This window comes from Labrus bergylta, chromosome 24, assembly GCF_963930695.1.
Source record: "Labrus bergylta chromosome 24, fLabBer1.1, whole genome shotgun sequence".
In the NCBI taxonomy this organism is placed as follows: Eukaryota; Metazoa; Chordata; class Actinopteri; order Labriformes; family Labridae; genus Labrus; species Labrus bergylta.
Genome location: NC_089218.1, coordinates 3,804,120 through 3,820,975, shown reverse-complemented (window position 1 = coordinate 3,820,975; position 16,856 = coordinate 3,804,120). Strand labels below are relative to the sequence as shown.

At 38.6% G+C, this 16,856-nt stretch overlaps 2 long non-coding RNA genes across 6 annotated transcripts; both read right to left on the bottom strand.

Moving 5' to 3' along the window:
* Nucleotides 1–2,814: 2,814 nt before the first annotated feature.
* LOC136178145 (uncharacterized) lies at nt 2,815–5,426 on the bottom strand. Of its 5 annotated transcripts, none has more exons than XR_010665508.1 (4): nt 5,154–5,426; nt 4,828–4,955; nt 3,711–3,825; nt 2,815–3,367 (listed from the first exon to the last, which is right to left on the bottom strand). It is a non-coding gene; the product is annotated as an uncharacterized lncRNA (long non-coding RNA). The 5 variants fall into 5 exon arrangements; XR_010665507.1 differs by having other exon boundaries at nt 3,711–3,784; XR_010665506.1 differs by having other exon boundaries at nt 2,815–3,350; nt 3,711–3,784.
* A 5,996-nt stretch (nt 5,427–11,422) lies between these two features.
* LOC136178146 (uncharacterized) lies at nt 11,423–16,121 on the bottom strand. The gene is made up of 3 exons (XR_010665511.1): nt 16,032–16,121; nt 12,692–12,750; nt 11,423–11,629 (listed from the first exon to the last, which is right to left on the bottom strand). It is a non-coding gene; the product is annotated as an uncharacterized lncRNA (long non-coding RNA).
* Nucleotides 16,122–16,856: the final 735 nt, after the last annotated feature.

The following is a 16,856-nucleotide window of genomic DNA, read 5'->3' as shown; positions in this document are numbered from 1 at the left end:
TGATGGAAGATTAAATGACAAGTTTTATTTAATTAATTTAGCTGTAATGATATTGAATATTTTGTATTTTTCTTATGATAACCTGCACTAAAATATGTGTGTGAGTGTACAGTTTGGGAGTAGTGAGTGCGCTCACAGGAGGGACAGCAGTGAAGGTGTCGACTGCTTTTAAACTGTGACACACACGAGTGTTTATGATGCGTTGATGCTGTAGCAGTTATTAGTGTGACGTTTAAAATAAAATGTGTGATATAACAGTGGAATGACAGGATAGAGCTGTGAACGTGAGAATGTGTTATTGTGTAGTGTGCCAGCTGAACGTCCAATCAGCTGGCTTGGACTCTGTCAGTCATTGATCTGGGCCAGCAGGCCAGTTCTAATGTTGAGCTGTGTTAAAGGCAGGGTTGGTAATTTAGTAAATGTAGCATGATTTAGAAAGTAGAATTGTCTGTGTTCTGTCTGCACCTCCCCTCCCCTCTGTGCTCCCTATAAAGCAGGGAGGGGCAACTTTGATCACAGCAAGGGCCAGATTCCTTTAATTCTCACTGCCAGAGGGCCAAATTGTAGTATACAAAAACAATTATGGTCAATTATGTCTGAAATTTATCGTAGGATATAGCAGTTGTGAAATATTATGTACATATTTGTGGTTTTCATGATTTCATGGCAGATTTTGTCATGTTTTGTAAATGTTTCCAATGAATTGATATGTAAAAAATGATCTGAGGGCCACGTTTAGGGTCGATGGGGGCCGCCAGTTGCCCACTCCTGCTCTAAAGCCACGACCCCTCACGTACATGGACGAGTGTCCTTGATGTAGAAGTGTAGTTTAGCTCATGTATTTGTGTAGAAAGTAAAGTATAAAGTGTGTGTTTGAAAAATGGGGACGTTGTTTTTGTTTATTTTTGGAAGATTTATGGATTTGTGTGGGTTCTTTCAGTATAGGTGTGCAGAGTGTATCCAACAGAGGTATGTGTGTGGTTTTAATGAAAATGATTTGTATGTTTGTTGTTATTTTGACGTATGGTGTAATTTTCCTTTGTGTTTTAGAATAAATGGGAAAGTTTTGATGACAGGATTGTTTGAGTTGTCTGAGTTAAAGGCAGGGTTGGTAATTTAGTAAGATGAGCATGATTGTTATAGCACACTGTTAGTGTGACATCTGCACCACCGATCTTCAGTGTTTAGAGTGTTGATGATGCTGTTGTTGAAAATGTTGTTAATCTTTGAAACTTTTGTACTGTGCCTGTATCTGAAGCTGTGTTCTCTGTTAGGTTTATGTGTCGTGTGTTTAGATGTTGTAATGTGACGTTGTGTGTCTGTGTTCTGTTGAGCAGGTGGGAGACGGTTTTTCACTGAGCTGCTGCCCTGTGTTAAAGAATTATGTTATGTGGTGGAAGTAGGAGCCTGGCTCATGAAGATGTACAGGTAGGTTATCCAGTTAGTGTTGTTACTTAGGCCTATGTGTTGGGGGCTCAGTATGTTGTTTGTAACTGTCAGATTGTTTGGATGTAAACTTTTCCTGCTGTGTAAATAAATATATTGGGTTTACAAATGTGAGATTGATTCATGCACTAAGATAATATATACTTTATTCATCCCAGCAGGGAAATGTAGGTGTTCCAGCAGCCAGCATACATACAAATAAAGAAGACAAGATATACATATGTCACCCATACAAAAAAACATGAGGCCACAATACAGTTTGATATATGACATATGTAACTCAGGCTAAAGTTTAAAAGTTGAAATGTGTTCTGTCCTTACTTAAAGGGGAGTTGTTATGAAATGTAAAAAAAGTATTTGCTGACGAGGTGTGGTATGACACATTATTTGGGAAGCTGTGATTGGTGGATCCAACAGCTGCCCTGTGTGAGCTGTCCCTCCTGTCAGACAGTGTATCTGTGTGATAAATGGTACGATGTATTTTAAAAGTATAAAGTGTTTAGCAGCTTGCTGAATGGTGAGGATTTTTTCATCAGGTGAAGCGTGTTAATTAGTGTGATTGGATGGAGATGTGCATGTTGACTTTGGAGTGGAAGAAGTCATTGCTGGTGTGAAATGTCTTCATCCAATTGAATGTAAAATGAAAACAGAATGTTGTTGGAAATTGTGAAATGATGAAATTAGCGTCTGTGTGATAATGTGTAAGATGTATATAGTTTATGTAATGTTTGATTGGCTACTTGTTCAGTAGTGTTAATTGGTGATATACATTATGTGAGAAAAGTGAGTAGACCTGTAACAGTTCTGTAAATATTAGATTGTATTATTTCATGTGGACATCACTGAAGAAATGAGACTTTGATAATATGTAAAGTAGTGATTACACTTGTAAGTGGAGATGTTGAAATTGGGTGTAATTAGCCATTTCCACTGCCAAGTGTCATGTGATTCATTAGTTTTAGGAGGTGTCAGGTGTGAATGGGAGCAGGTGTGTTAGATTTGGTGTGATAGTGGAAGTTCAACATGGGAGCTGATGGCAAAGTGAACGAGAAGATTAACAACACTCTGAGACTGAGGTGCAGGAGGGTGGTAAGAGTATACAGTGGTAATGAATTTTTGCTGGTTTTTGACATGGTCATTATGGATAGGTCTTTGTAATATAGCCAAGAGTAATGTGTTTTAGTTAGTTTTTGTGAAGTGTGTTCTGAAGATGTTTGTTTGAAGTTTGCTGAAGACAAGCAGAGTAATGAGTGATTACCGGATGTGCTGTGATCTGATGAGAACAAGATGAAGTGATTTGGTTGAGGTGTCTACAGTGTGGTGAGGAAATGAGTAAGAATTGACTCTATACAATAAGACACAGTTGACTCATGTTGATGAAAGTTTATACATCAGATGAATATTTGAGGAGAAATGATTCAACATCACAGTTTAGTTGTGTCTTGTTTAATCACATGTTGTGAACCTATCTAGGGGTGCAGGTTGGCAACATGGAAAAAACAAGGTAAGTTACTTCCCTGGTACTCAAAGCTAATGCAAGAAGTAATGTTGAATAAGAAGATTTATTTGCAACACCAATTGAAACACATTAACAAAGAAGAATCTGTAAAGTTAAAGAAAAAGAGAAAGTGGAAAGAAAATGAGTACAAAAGAAAAAAGGCACACAATGGGTTCTGAAAGTAAAGATTTGGTGAAATAAGGAAAAGAGAATTTGAATAATTCTGTGACAATGTATGAAATGTAAGTGTAAGTTGGAGACTGAGGAATATTGAATGCTGTCAGTACATGTGCTGGTCCTCCAGAGAATCCTAGCAAGCCTCGTAGATGTGAGAACACTCCCGACCAATGATGGTGGTGTTTTCATTGCAGCTGGTTGAGTCTGTCAAAGAATTCACGATCTCCACCTGTTGGTGTATAAATACTGACATGCAAAATAAACAGAGGTGTCACTCCCACACAAACCACAATACAATAAAGAAATATAAGAGCAGGGCTGTAAGACATGTGAGGAAGTGTTTGAAAGGCTTGGCATATATTGTAAAAGACATAATCAGGCTCACAGTGATACACGTAGACTAAACTGTGACGTCTATAATAGTGGAGCAGAAAAGAAGTTAAAGGAACATCCTTACAGATATGAGGAAGAAGAGTTGAGACTTTGTAAGATGTAGTTGGTGTTTTAATAAGATGTGAATTCTGTCAGGTGTGACTGACATTAGAGAAGTGTGAATAAACATAATGACATGTGTACATTATATTCTTACTGTAGTTTAGAGATGCAGAAGGGTGGAGATGGATAAGTGCTGAGAAGCCATTTATTTTGAGGCACATTGTTGTACTACAAAACAAACAACTGTTCATTGGTAGTTATCACATGTGCTGTTAGGGAATCAGAGGTTATGATGATTAAATTCAAGGCAGAGATGACAAACATGGAAGTACATTGAATATAATTTGGTGACAGTTAGTAGGTGGTAGTGCAAAGTTTAAAACATGTAACTATATTAATGTTAAGTTTAAAGTGAAATGTGTGAAGAGTTGACTGTATGAATGTTAAGATAAATACATGGATTAACTGAAATGTATGAATGTTGTAATGTGAAGGAGTAATTGTAATTATGTAGGAGTAGAAAAAGAAATGGGTGTTATATTGAGGGTTAATGAGGACATGGTATTGTCTGTGGGTAGTAGACATGTCAGACTATGTAGTGTTTGGGATATGTGTCAATTGGGTTTAACACTGTTAGCTGTTGAAGTATGAATGTGTGATCTGGAATGGATAGTGAGATGTTGTGCATATGTGTTGATGGAGTATTGTCTGTGTTAGTATGGATGAAGATGTTTGAATAAAAGGTGTAATATGTGGAAAATAGGAGTCAATAAAGTATGTACTGATCTGTTTATGTGACAATGTGTGTTAGCATAGCAAAGTTAGCATCTACCAAACATGGAGGGAAACATGATAGAGTTTGTAACCTTTACCACCTGGGTGTCTTATCCTCTATTCTAAGTCAACAACATTATGAAGTTTAGGTGAAAATATGTAAGCAGAAAACATTAGCAATTAGCAATATGAGTTTAGATTAGGAGTTGTGTGTTATGTCCAGTTAGCTTACAGAATTTGTTTGATACAAAGGTTAATGTGCTGATGTTAGGAATGAAGTAGAAATAGTTGAATGATAGAAGTAAGAATGTGTGAGGCAGTATGAGAGAAGGATAGTGTTGAAGGAAGAGTGAGGTATAGGAATGTTTTTTTACAAAAGGTTGTGTGAGTAAGATTTGAACAGAGTTTGTTAGATGACATGTCTGAGATGTAAAGAAATTGTTGAGTTGCAGAATTGAAAGGTTGAGGTTAGCTTTAGCTCAATGAGGTTTGTGTACCTGATCATGTAGGTTGGACTCTGTAATGGGATTGGTGAGTTCAGTGCAGATTGAGTTGTTCCAAAGAAGTGATCCATGTTAGCTTAGCGGTGTAGACTGAGGAACATGGTCCACCACATGCAGCACGCCTGTTGAAGATAGAAGAGGAATTGAATGAGATTACAGTTGAGGTTAAATATTTAACAATAGTACAGGTTTTAGGCGTGTAAAGAGTGGTTGGACGTCCACAAAAAAGATTGATTGTATTAGAGTTAGCAGGTTTAGGGTTTAAGAAGTGTAAGGAGTAGTAGAAAGTTTAGGTTGTGTTAGGGTTCTATTATACTTACTGGATTAGGCAGTAGAGAAGAAGGTGGTGGGCGCGTGGGTGCGTCTGAGGAGTGAGTCTGAGGAAGGAGTCAGATGATGGAGTCAGCACGTCGGGAGTCTTCTGCATGTCTGGATTCTCTCTGCACGTCTGGATTCCCTCTGCCGTCTGGATCCCTCCACGTTCTGGACTCCCTCCTCGGTCTGGTCTCCCTCCACGTTCTGGACTCCCTCCTCGGTCTGGACTCTCTCCCCGGTCTGGACTCCCTCCTCGTTCTGGTCTCCCTCCCCGGTCTGGACTCTCTCCCCGGTCTGGACTCTCTCCCCACTCTGGACTACTCCCGCAGTCTGGACTTTTTCCGCTTTGGACTTCTTCCGGTTTGGACTTCTTCCACTGACGCAAAAACGCTGACGCTTGCACCGTCTCCTTATATACTGCCCATTCCACCACCTGAACAGAATTATTTTGATTACTCACATCTGACCATCATCAACTTCTTATTACAAGGGCCGGCTCACACGCCATAAATGGAATCAACCAATCCCACGGCAGCATTTCACCACTCCTGTAAAACACCAGAAAACACCTTCAAATACACAACACCTAACATAACCCTCACACTCAAACAACATACCAAACATCACCTTACTGATGTCAAGTTCATAGTAAATATGTTCATCTTTGACCTTATATCAACTAAATCCTTCATTCACATCAACTGAAAACCTCTACAACAACTTCCGTTCATCAAATCAACTTTAACAACAAAACAACACACACAATCATTCATTGTTCAGCATTACAACATGTATCATTTCAACACCATGACATGCAAAACCACTCTCATTGTTTTCTTTCTATCGAAATTTACACCTTCATTCCACTACAACTACCATTTCTCAAAACTTAACAATGCTATGCACTTTTTCTATTAGTACAATCTTTCTCCACACACAATACTCATTTTTCCTGCTTTCTTTGTTAGTAAATGGAAAAACTACAAATGCTAAAATGAAAACACATTGTTCCAGTCATCAAACACTAGAAAGTTCATACCTTCACATAATTGTTACATTTTTAATGTTTACATGTCCCTTTTGAATTCATCTATTTCATGATGTAGTGGCTTTTATACATTATCAAACCAACTTTTACACAATTAAGATGCTACAAAGGACACACACAGAGATTCATCAACATTATTATAATGCTCATTTTCTTCATTTCAACTCCACTTCCACATGATGTATCCGTCCTCTGCAAGCCCGACTCCTCCACCACCCACGACATCCAGACCAGGAGGTAAACCTCGGCCTCCCTGATTATGTCTGACAGACTCTCCTCTGTATCTCCACCCAGCACTGGCACCGCCTCCATCACAATGATGGCCCCAGCATCCACCTCATCCTAAAAACACACAAATAACACAATACCTGTGTGACTCATTCAATTCACCAAAATAAAATACTTTTTAGCCCAGTGTTTCATACTTACTGCTACAAAACACACTGTGAAACCAGCAACCCACACTCCAGCCTCCAAAGTCTGCTTCTGGACATTCACTCCCTTCAACGACAGCATCAGTGACAGATGGACATTCAGTAACTTTCCTGTTCCAAAGACAAACAAATTCATCATTTTCAAACATCTTCATGAAATATACAGTCATTACTGACTATCAAAAATGTCAACAATTCACATTAACGCCATTCCACCTCTTCACAAAACTTCCTGTGCGTATCCTCATTAATCCAGCAAAACAAACCAGCTCCACACCTAACTCTTCCATAACACAATCGATGATGCCACAATTCAAACTGCACACCAAGTCCTCCTCACTCAAACCCCCCTCCTTCTAAAACCCTTACAACACAGCAAACACAATCCATCAACACACATCTCAATCATACACAAACACAGTATGAAGACTGAAAAAAAACAGCTCATGACTTAAAAACACAAACATACAATAACCTATTATTCTCACTTTAACATGCCCAGAGATCACACAGCTCTTAAATCACCCTCACAGTCAGACTACTCCAATTTCAACTCCTTCATCTGACACACTCACACTGACTAACACAACACTAACACACAAACAACTTCACACCAAAACTTCTAACTAAACACCAACATATAAAACTTACAATGCAACATCACCTAACTGATTGGAAGTTCACAATAAATATGTTCAACTCACCATTTATACCAACACCTCATCACTGCACACCAGCATTTCTTCCTGCAGAACACAATAAAACACCTTTACATCTCATAATCACATTCAAATATCTGCAGCAACATCATAAACATCACAACTTACTACAACTGATACATAAAACTAACACCAAACATTCAAACTAAACACCAACAGATAAAAATCATAATAATTCAATGCACAACTCACCATTCATGTTCTCACACTTAAACACCTGAATATCAACCACCGTCCCAGTTACATCAGGATTTTCAGACCTCTCAACACAAACACTTACAAACATTACAGTCATACCTGATACACATCTCACACACCAACCAACACAACAAGGCTGGAGGTCATAACTTCATTCATGATCATGCAAAAACATTCACCACACATTCACACTGTTGTCACAATGACTATGAATCAACTCACCATCCCAACACATCTGTGACAAACACACAGGCAGACCTACACAAACCCAGGAGTTACAGAAAGCCACAAATATCACAACACTCAATTTCACAAATACTCACCACACTTCATAACAAAGTGCCGCTTTCAACTCCAGTGCACAAACATCCTTTTTAACATCAGATAAAGTTCACATACTACACCATCACCTCTGCTCTCAGACACCCATGAAAGACCAACATGCTCACAGCCTCACATGAACCCTCCACCAAAACAAGTGGAACCGAGGAACAAACAGGGTTTTCTGTATGTAGCTTTCCATTACTATATTGTTTTACTACAGCCGCACATTAAATATCTCTAACTTTAACTATTATTCTCCACTTCTCTTTGTCCCTTTTTAATTCTCATACAACTACATGAACTTTCTTTAAACCCTATCACCACACCACTTCTTCCTCTGACCACCAGCATCTTTTTTCAATATTGTTTTCACTGACTCTAAAGCACCCACACCACCACCCACTAAAAACTACACACCTATTCTCATCATCTGATCTCTACCCATTGTCTACTCTATTCTCATCATTATCAAATCCATCTTTCAAACCAAAATCCTTCATACTTCCTTTCCATTTCATAGCCTGACAGACAACCTCTTCTTCATCTGCTCCTTCACTTTCTCTGCAAGCTCACTTTGTTGTTTGATCTCATCATCCTGTAAATGATTACAACAAAATAACATCAAGTACTCATAACAATTCACAAAACTCAACTACTTACATTTAGTTGGAATCTTTAAACATCTTCTGTGTTGTCTTTCAGTTTACTCTCACCTTCTCATCCAGCTCTTTGTACAGATTGCTGATGTCCTCCTCGTCCAGCCAGCAGCAGGTTATGGATGATACAAGTCTTTTGATTTCCCTCCATGCTCTTCTCATCTTCAAACTTCAGCTGCTCCTCATCCTCAATAACGTCCTCTCCTGAAACACAGAACAGCACTTCTCTACTTTTCACAATACACAACTACATCAAAATTCAACTTTATTAACATTTTTTAATAAACACACTTTCTCACTTTCCAAAAACCACAAATAACTGTCCCAAAGTCACAAGACAACAAAGTTCATGGTTATTCACTTTCATAAATCAATCCATTTTTAATCACTTACCTCCAGATAACAAAAATACTTATCTCCAAACACTTTACAACAACAACAACCCACCACCACAAACATTAACTTCACTTTTTCATGGATATTGCTGTGATTTCATGTAACTCTACCTTCTGTTTTTCACTAAAACCTCTTCATTCAAACTAATTGTGTGATTGTTTTTTTCAAACACTTTCAGCTGAACCCTTACCAAAACAATAACCTACTTCTGAGCTTCCTTCAACATTTCATGAACATTTTTCTTGGATACTGTAATACAACCACTTCATTTTAACACTTTCACTCACATAAACTCATATTCTTTATTTTATTGGTACTGCAAAATAATGCTGACACTAAAAACATGCAGCTAACACACATCACAGATACAGGTCTTCAGTGATAAATCCTTACCTGACCTGGGACTGTATGAACCTCACAATACATATTTAAAACATTATCAATATTTTAGTATTTGCAAACATAGATTTGAAAGAACACATGAACATGTCTTATCTCCAATTAACAAACATTTCACATAATCCTAATGTTGCTACAAACTTCAAATATTAAACTTAACACTACCTTTATTGTACATGTAAACATTCTTTTCACATCAGTAAATGTACCAACAATATTATTTCACTTTTCTCTCAGATAAGTATCTCTTTTCACTGAACACATTTTAAAACACTCATGTACAAAATAGCTCATTCACTTTTCATGTATTCTACAATTGGAACTGACCCATATATGAACATTGAAAGTCTCCTAAATCAAACATTTTTTCCCCATAATCTAACATTGTATTTAATGTCTGCACCATCTTTCAGCCACACATGAACTTTAAACCCTCATATCTTGGTTTCATATTCCAGAACTTTCCTCACTGTTTAAACTCTGACACTACAATCTGTCCTACAGCTGCAGAATTATACTTTACCTGTTACCTTCTGTTTTATTTACCTTTTGTCTTGGTTACTTGTTAACTGCTGTTGTAGCTTTTCTGTGTATTTTTCCATCACTCCTAGTTTTCTTTAGTTATAGATTTACTTTACAGCTTTCACTGTCTGTTTTCTTTCATTTTCTTTTACAGTCTCTTTAGACACTTTTATTGATTTAACACAACTCTGAATTTCTCTCATCTTTCTATTACCTCAATGTTAGCATTTTTCATTCCTCATAGATTTTTCTTTTTCACATTTAGCTTCAGAGTCACCTGTCTGCATGTTATTGACGCTTTAATCTTTGGATTGACTGTACTTTAATTACTATATTCTTTAACACTAAAATTAACAGGGGAGTCTAATGGGAAACATTTATTGTTGATATATGCTAACAACACAAACATGACACATTAAACCTTTAATTAATAATAATAGATTTAATTTTAAAGTCTCTAAAGACAATCCAAATGAACATTAAAGAAAACAGACACTGAAAGCTGAACCTCATCACACATGCAACACATCTTTCACTGTAATGAACACAACATTACTTTTATTACAATAAAATATTAAACAGACATCATGACCTCTATCTTTTTCTACATGTTACATACATCCATCCCCTCCCCTCCCCTCCCCTCCAGCTCCATTGCATAGGAGCTCAAATCTTTATTAATGTTATTTCATTATGTTCCAGATATAAATCTTATACATATACAAACAACTAATAACACTATGTAGCTAACAAATATTTCAATCCTAAGCTGTTGACAAACAATACTTAAGTATTGTAGTTAGGTACAATACTCTAAATCAACTTCTTACTACCTGATCAAAAATCATGACGTCAAATCATTTCAATAACTGAGTCTAAACATCTACAACACCTAAAACCTGGAACATAATAAAACAACATTAAGAAAGCTTTAAGTCTCCTACCTCACCAGGAACACGCCCACCGACGGGAGATCCTTCTGCAACACCTTGATGTACTTCATGTCAGACAAAAAATACAAAAATAAAAAATAAATCACATTTTACTTCATCAACTTAATCAAACTCTAAATATTTGTGATTATACAACATCATGATGATTGAATAAACCTGCTTTCATCATTCACTGTAAATTATCTCTCTTTAACTTCACTTTAAGGGTTTTGGATAAAGCAAACTTCAAATCTAATTTTCAATGTTTAAATATACAATAGAATATATAATAAGCCTAACCAACAACTTTCTCCAAAATTTAAACTAAAACAACACATCCCAATTTTCATGACCTGGAAGCACTATATACCTTAATGTTTCAAATAAAACTACAATAGGCTCATAGTGGACTAATCCACATTACTATTCATTATGAATGTCTACTCCACTATTCTGGTCCTTTAATGACAAACTTATCAATTCAATATTTTTTTAACCACATTAAACTTAGACTTTTTATCATAACTTCTATGAAACAAAAAACCCTACAAATCCACATAAAAACAGAACATATAATTAACTCATTTACATCTTACTCAATAAACTTAGATGAACCCCCCCCATGTCTTCAATCTAATACAACTTTTCTTTTACAAGCCACTTTTTTTAACCCAGCTTTCCATTAACAAACACTACAACCAGCAGAATTTCACTTTTAACTTCAATATGTTGCTTAACACAAATTATAAACTTACAAACTACATAATGACTAAAACACGAGTAAAAGCCAACTTACCATTACTCAACGCCTGCCCCATGTGACGATAAAAACATGACTTTAAGGGATGGCAATCTTAAATAAGGAGTAGGCAGGTGAATTCAATTTCATTAATTAGTGACAGACTGCAAACAACAACCAATCAACAGAAGAGAGAGTGAGAAACCAGGAAATCTCCTTAAAGACATGCAATAGGAAAACAAAGGAAACAGAAACGAAACAAATACTAAACTTTACTACACACAGATTTCCTTTCAAACTCATTTAAACATGTTTAAACTAAGACCACTTACAAATAATCCCTATTGTCTCTAGTTTCCCTACATTTTAGAAAACATAAATCAAACCAATACATTTCCTTCTACTTCTCACCAAAATAACACCAACTGACAACATAACCAGTGTCAATGTACGATGTTCTACCCCTGGCATTTTAGCACTGGACCAGAGACGCACACTGAAATATAGCACACCTGCTAGACAAATCAGCACTACAGTCACATTTCATATAAATAACTTCACCTGCACTCATAGAAATCACCATCTACACCTGCTCAATATCTTCAATACAATAGGCTTCACATTAATAATCTTCAACTGTACTGATAAAGATAAACATGTAATATCAAATATTGAGGAACACAAATACAAATACATCTCATCATCTACTCTCTACTTCTCATCTGGTCTCTACTTCTTGTGATTTCCTAACTTTGTATACATCTGCTCTCTCACAATTCATTTCCTCAGCTCTTTGAATGCATCATAAATAATAATAAATCATCAATCTCACATCATGAAAAAAACATTTCCACATTCTTTTCTTATGAACAAAAACCTGACTAACTTCACTTTTCAGTTTTTACTAATTAACATCACTAAGTTTTTCCAGCAAAGTTCAGCCACCTAAACATCACTCAATTAAAAATCACACTCACTGCACGGAAACAGACGTCGTTTAACACCAACCTCTGGCACCACTGTAATTCAACACAAATGAACAGCTGTTCACTGAAGCTTACATCCACTTCACACTATCACAAAACATAAATATATTCATCACATTTAATGTCTAAACATCTTTCCAAACTTAAAGCCTCTAAGCTTTTATTTTGAAAACAGTAAACACATTCTTACCTTCCTGTTATGCTCTGTCTGTGTAACATTCAGGTGTCACTTCTGTGCAGAAAACACTCCTGCAGACACAATCAGAGAACACATGAATCACATCAGCCAGCTGAAGCATTAACTTCACACTACAGCCACCAGGAGGCAGCATCACACCACATTTCACAGTTTATCCCTTTTACACTCCAAACTCAATAAAAACGGTAAATATATTTCTTCTACATATGTGGCTTTGCATGCACTTTCTTTCTCTTTCCACCAGACGGCGCTCTGTCTCTGCAGTTATGTGTCAGCACTCTGCAGGTATGCAGCAATACAGCATGACAGACAAGCTGACAGAACCAACAAACACACACATACCATCAGTACACTAAGCAGCAGAAGCCAACCTCTCCAGTAGACATATCTGACACTACTACAACCCAACATCCCTGACACCCACACACAACCAACACCATCCTCATCCATGCACAGTCTGCTCCGACCTCCACCTCAGCACAGAACAACACAAAGGACAAATCCTTCCTGCACATTCTCACATTTCTCATTTCAATGACTCAAATCTTCAACCTGCTCTCTGTAAAACATCTCCACTTCTTATGAAATAAATAAATATGCTCTGAACCTCCGTCCACTTCCATGGGAGCCGTCGAGAGACAGGACACAGTGAAGCAGGAACTTCTCCTCCTGCATCCTGTGGGGTCAGATCTCTCTAAAACCATCCAAGTTTAAAATTACATTAAGAAGAAAACAAGACAGAAAAATCATCGTTTAACATCTTCTGGTTCATGAGAGCGAACACAGTCATCACACACACACACACACACACACACACACACACACACACACACACACACACACACACCTAGCATCCTGTCTGTGCCAAGGAGCTGCTAATTAGCCTGTGTGTAATTTTCATTGTTACTAAATACAGCTAGAGGGGCTTAGGTGTGTGTGTGTGTGTGTGTCTGCTCCATGCTAACGAGCCAGCCTGCCCTGCCAAGCGGTTGACCCACTTCCCAAAGGAACTCCCCAAGGACCCTCCCACACACACACACACACTGTGGGGATGACAGTGTCACTTTAATATAAACAAATCTGAACACATTTAAATGAACTTTACCTCATTATTAACGTTGCACACTGCTCTCTCTTCACACATTTGTTTTCTTGAACCAACACACACACACACACACACACACACACAACCAACAAAAAACAGTCACTAAAACATCTGTAATAGTTATCACAAAGCTCGTTAAAAACATGTGGAATCAACTATCATCAACCTACTCAACTATTCCACATCCATCATCTTGTGTTTCTTGCCCTCGTCGTGTGTGTGTGTGTGTCTGTCTGTGTGTGTGTCTGTGTTTGCTCCAGGTGGGCTCACCGAGCAGAAATAAACTCATCACCTTTTTCTGCTCTCTGCCGTTAATCGAATTATTCTCAAACTGTCCACGCCACCGCCTCTCTCCATCAAGAAACTGCACCCCCCCCCCCCTAAGAAGAAGAGGAATAAGACGCTCACTTCTGGGTTTATGCAGTCGTTCTCCCAGAGGACACACACACACACACACACACACACACACACACACACACACACACAGATATCCAAATGAAGTGATAATTAGTATGTGAGGTGGTTCATCAGTTTGCAGCCCCTCAGCATCTCTTCATACTCTGCATGTATTCACGTCTCTTTACTGTAATCGTATTTATTTACAGTAATCACGTCAACATGATCGTAGCCTGGAGGAGGAGGAATCTGTTTCCTGACGCAGCTCGAGGCTTCTGCTTCACAATGTTTGCATATAAATACTTTACTGTGAATAGAGAGACGACACTTTTCTTTGTGTTCACACGACAAGAGCAGTACAAACATTTTATTCTGACTTCATTCAACACGCTTTGTGTTTCACTAAATACAGACATCAGGGTCATCATGATGTCCCTGTTTTACACTTTGTAACACTCCAGTGGGGGCGCCAATAACCCTCATGTGAGACCCTCAAGTCCTCAAATAGGGCAGGTCGGGTTCCAACTAACTCTCAAACCCTGACCCTGTCACAATGAAGCCGTAAATAAAAAACATTCGAGTAAAAATCTCATGATATCGCTGATTGTTTGATACCACGGCAACAGAAACACAACTCCTCCTCGTCCACTACTTCACCATTTAGACCTTTCTCTCTTTCACTCTCTGCTGCTGGACCAAACTCACCCGTGTCCTCACCCTGTCCCAGGACCTGAAAGACTCTTCTGCACCCTCAACCGACTGATTCTGAACAGACGCAGCGACGCCCCCTAAAACATTCATTTAGGCTTTGTTCACACAGAATCACTCCCATGATTCCCCGCCAGCCTCAACATCATCTTTTCTTTAATTGACAGCCCCCCTGGTGGAAAAATTTACAAACTACATTGAATCCACCCATTTTCTCTTTAGAGTGCAGAAACTGAAAAGAGGCCATGACACTCATGATAATCATTTCAGAAAGAAAAACATCTCAAATGAAGTCAAGTCCTCAGATCTAAACATAACAACATCTCAATCCTTTATTTACAATCAAAACTAAGAATCACTTCCGACCCTGTTTCTGCACGCGCTCAACAGAATCCAGCTTGGTTTGTCCTACACCACCTCCACACCTTCACCGTGTCCCTGCTGGGCTGCTCCTCCTCCTCAGGGACTCCAGTCTTAAACACTCGGAGGTTAAACATATGAATTTTAAAATCTCTGGATTATAAATTCACTCTGTCCTGCTCACTGACTCTCCTCGCACTCATCGCCCTCTGAGCTCCTCTTTTACTCTCATTATCTCCTCTGCCTGTGGGGGTTTCTTCTGTTTATGCTGCTGCCCTCAGCGTCGTCTGACAGGCTCACTGAGGTTCCTCGGGTCCACCGGGGGTTCAGGAGTGACAGTAAACTCCTCAAAGGAGTCTCTGTGATTAAATATTCTCAGCTGGGAGGAACCTGCAGTAAATCTGCTCTTTGTGTGTAACCACAGCAGAGGCTGATAGATGGACTGGGAGTGAACACGCCGCGGCCTTCAGTTCAGGGACGTTTTTCCTGCCGCTGCATCACAAACACTCAGACAGAGAAGCAGCACAGATCACACCTGCAGACTCCTCTAAGAGAGATGTTTAACCAACAAGAGGTCACTGAGCCTCCTTTTCTCTCCCGTCTGTTTTTTTAAACACACCTTTCTTCTGTCACTTAAACAAGCCGTTAGCAGAGCAAGCTGTTATTAAGCAACGACCTGTAAGTGAAACCAGTCGACCCCCCCCCCTCCGACACAGAACCTCTAAAGTCATAAAGCCGTGCAGATAGAAACGCTTCACTTACTTCCTGTTAGTGTTCAGGACTAAGAAAAGGTCAAAGTTCAAAAGTTCCAATAAAGTCCATAAAACCTCTTCAACTGATTTTCAGCTCCATCAAAGGGTTAATGTCATGTTTGTTGTGAGTAACGAGCCCTCCTTCTGTTTTCAGACCCTCCCTCTCTCTCCGCTCTGTGATTAACCCCTCGCTGCCCCGCCACAGCCCTGACCTTCAGCGACCCGCAGCCTATCAGAGCAGCTCGTAGCGCCATGACGACAGGACAACAGCTGATTTTTAATGACGCCTTCACCTGTTTCTGCAGGACTCGCTCCACACAACCATTCCACCTTAAGGAGAAGTCAGGGAGGGACCGCAGCTCACAGGAACTCCTTTTTATTTTATCTACAAGACGTTCTTCAACAACCAAACGACAGTCAAAGAAAGAAGCAGGAAGTGAAACCCTCAACATGTTTTTAACCTTCAACACTGAAACTAAAACACCAAACTTACACATTTTATAATTCTTCTGTATTCTGGCAAACTGGCCTCTGTAAAGCCACGGTTCAGTCTACATTTATTGACATTTCCACATTCAAAAGTTGGACACCTGGACTAACAATATAACAAAGGAAGAGTCAGCAGCTTGCTCCTTCAAAATAAAACACTTCTCCTAAAGTAAAGCTGTCCCATCATCCCTTCTGGGCCTCTGTACATCTGACTGGATTTTACTGTTCTGCTTTGTTCTGGTTGTACGCACCGCACACTACATTTGAATACATATCCCACAATGCAATGGTTTGCTTGAATTGGGGCGGATGAACTACAGGTGAGTTAACCCTCAGGCATCAGATT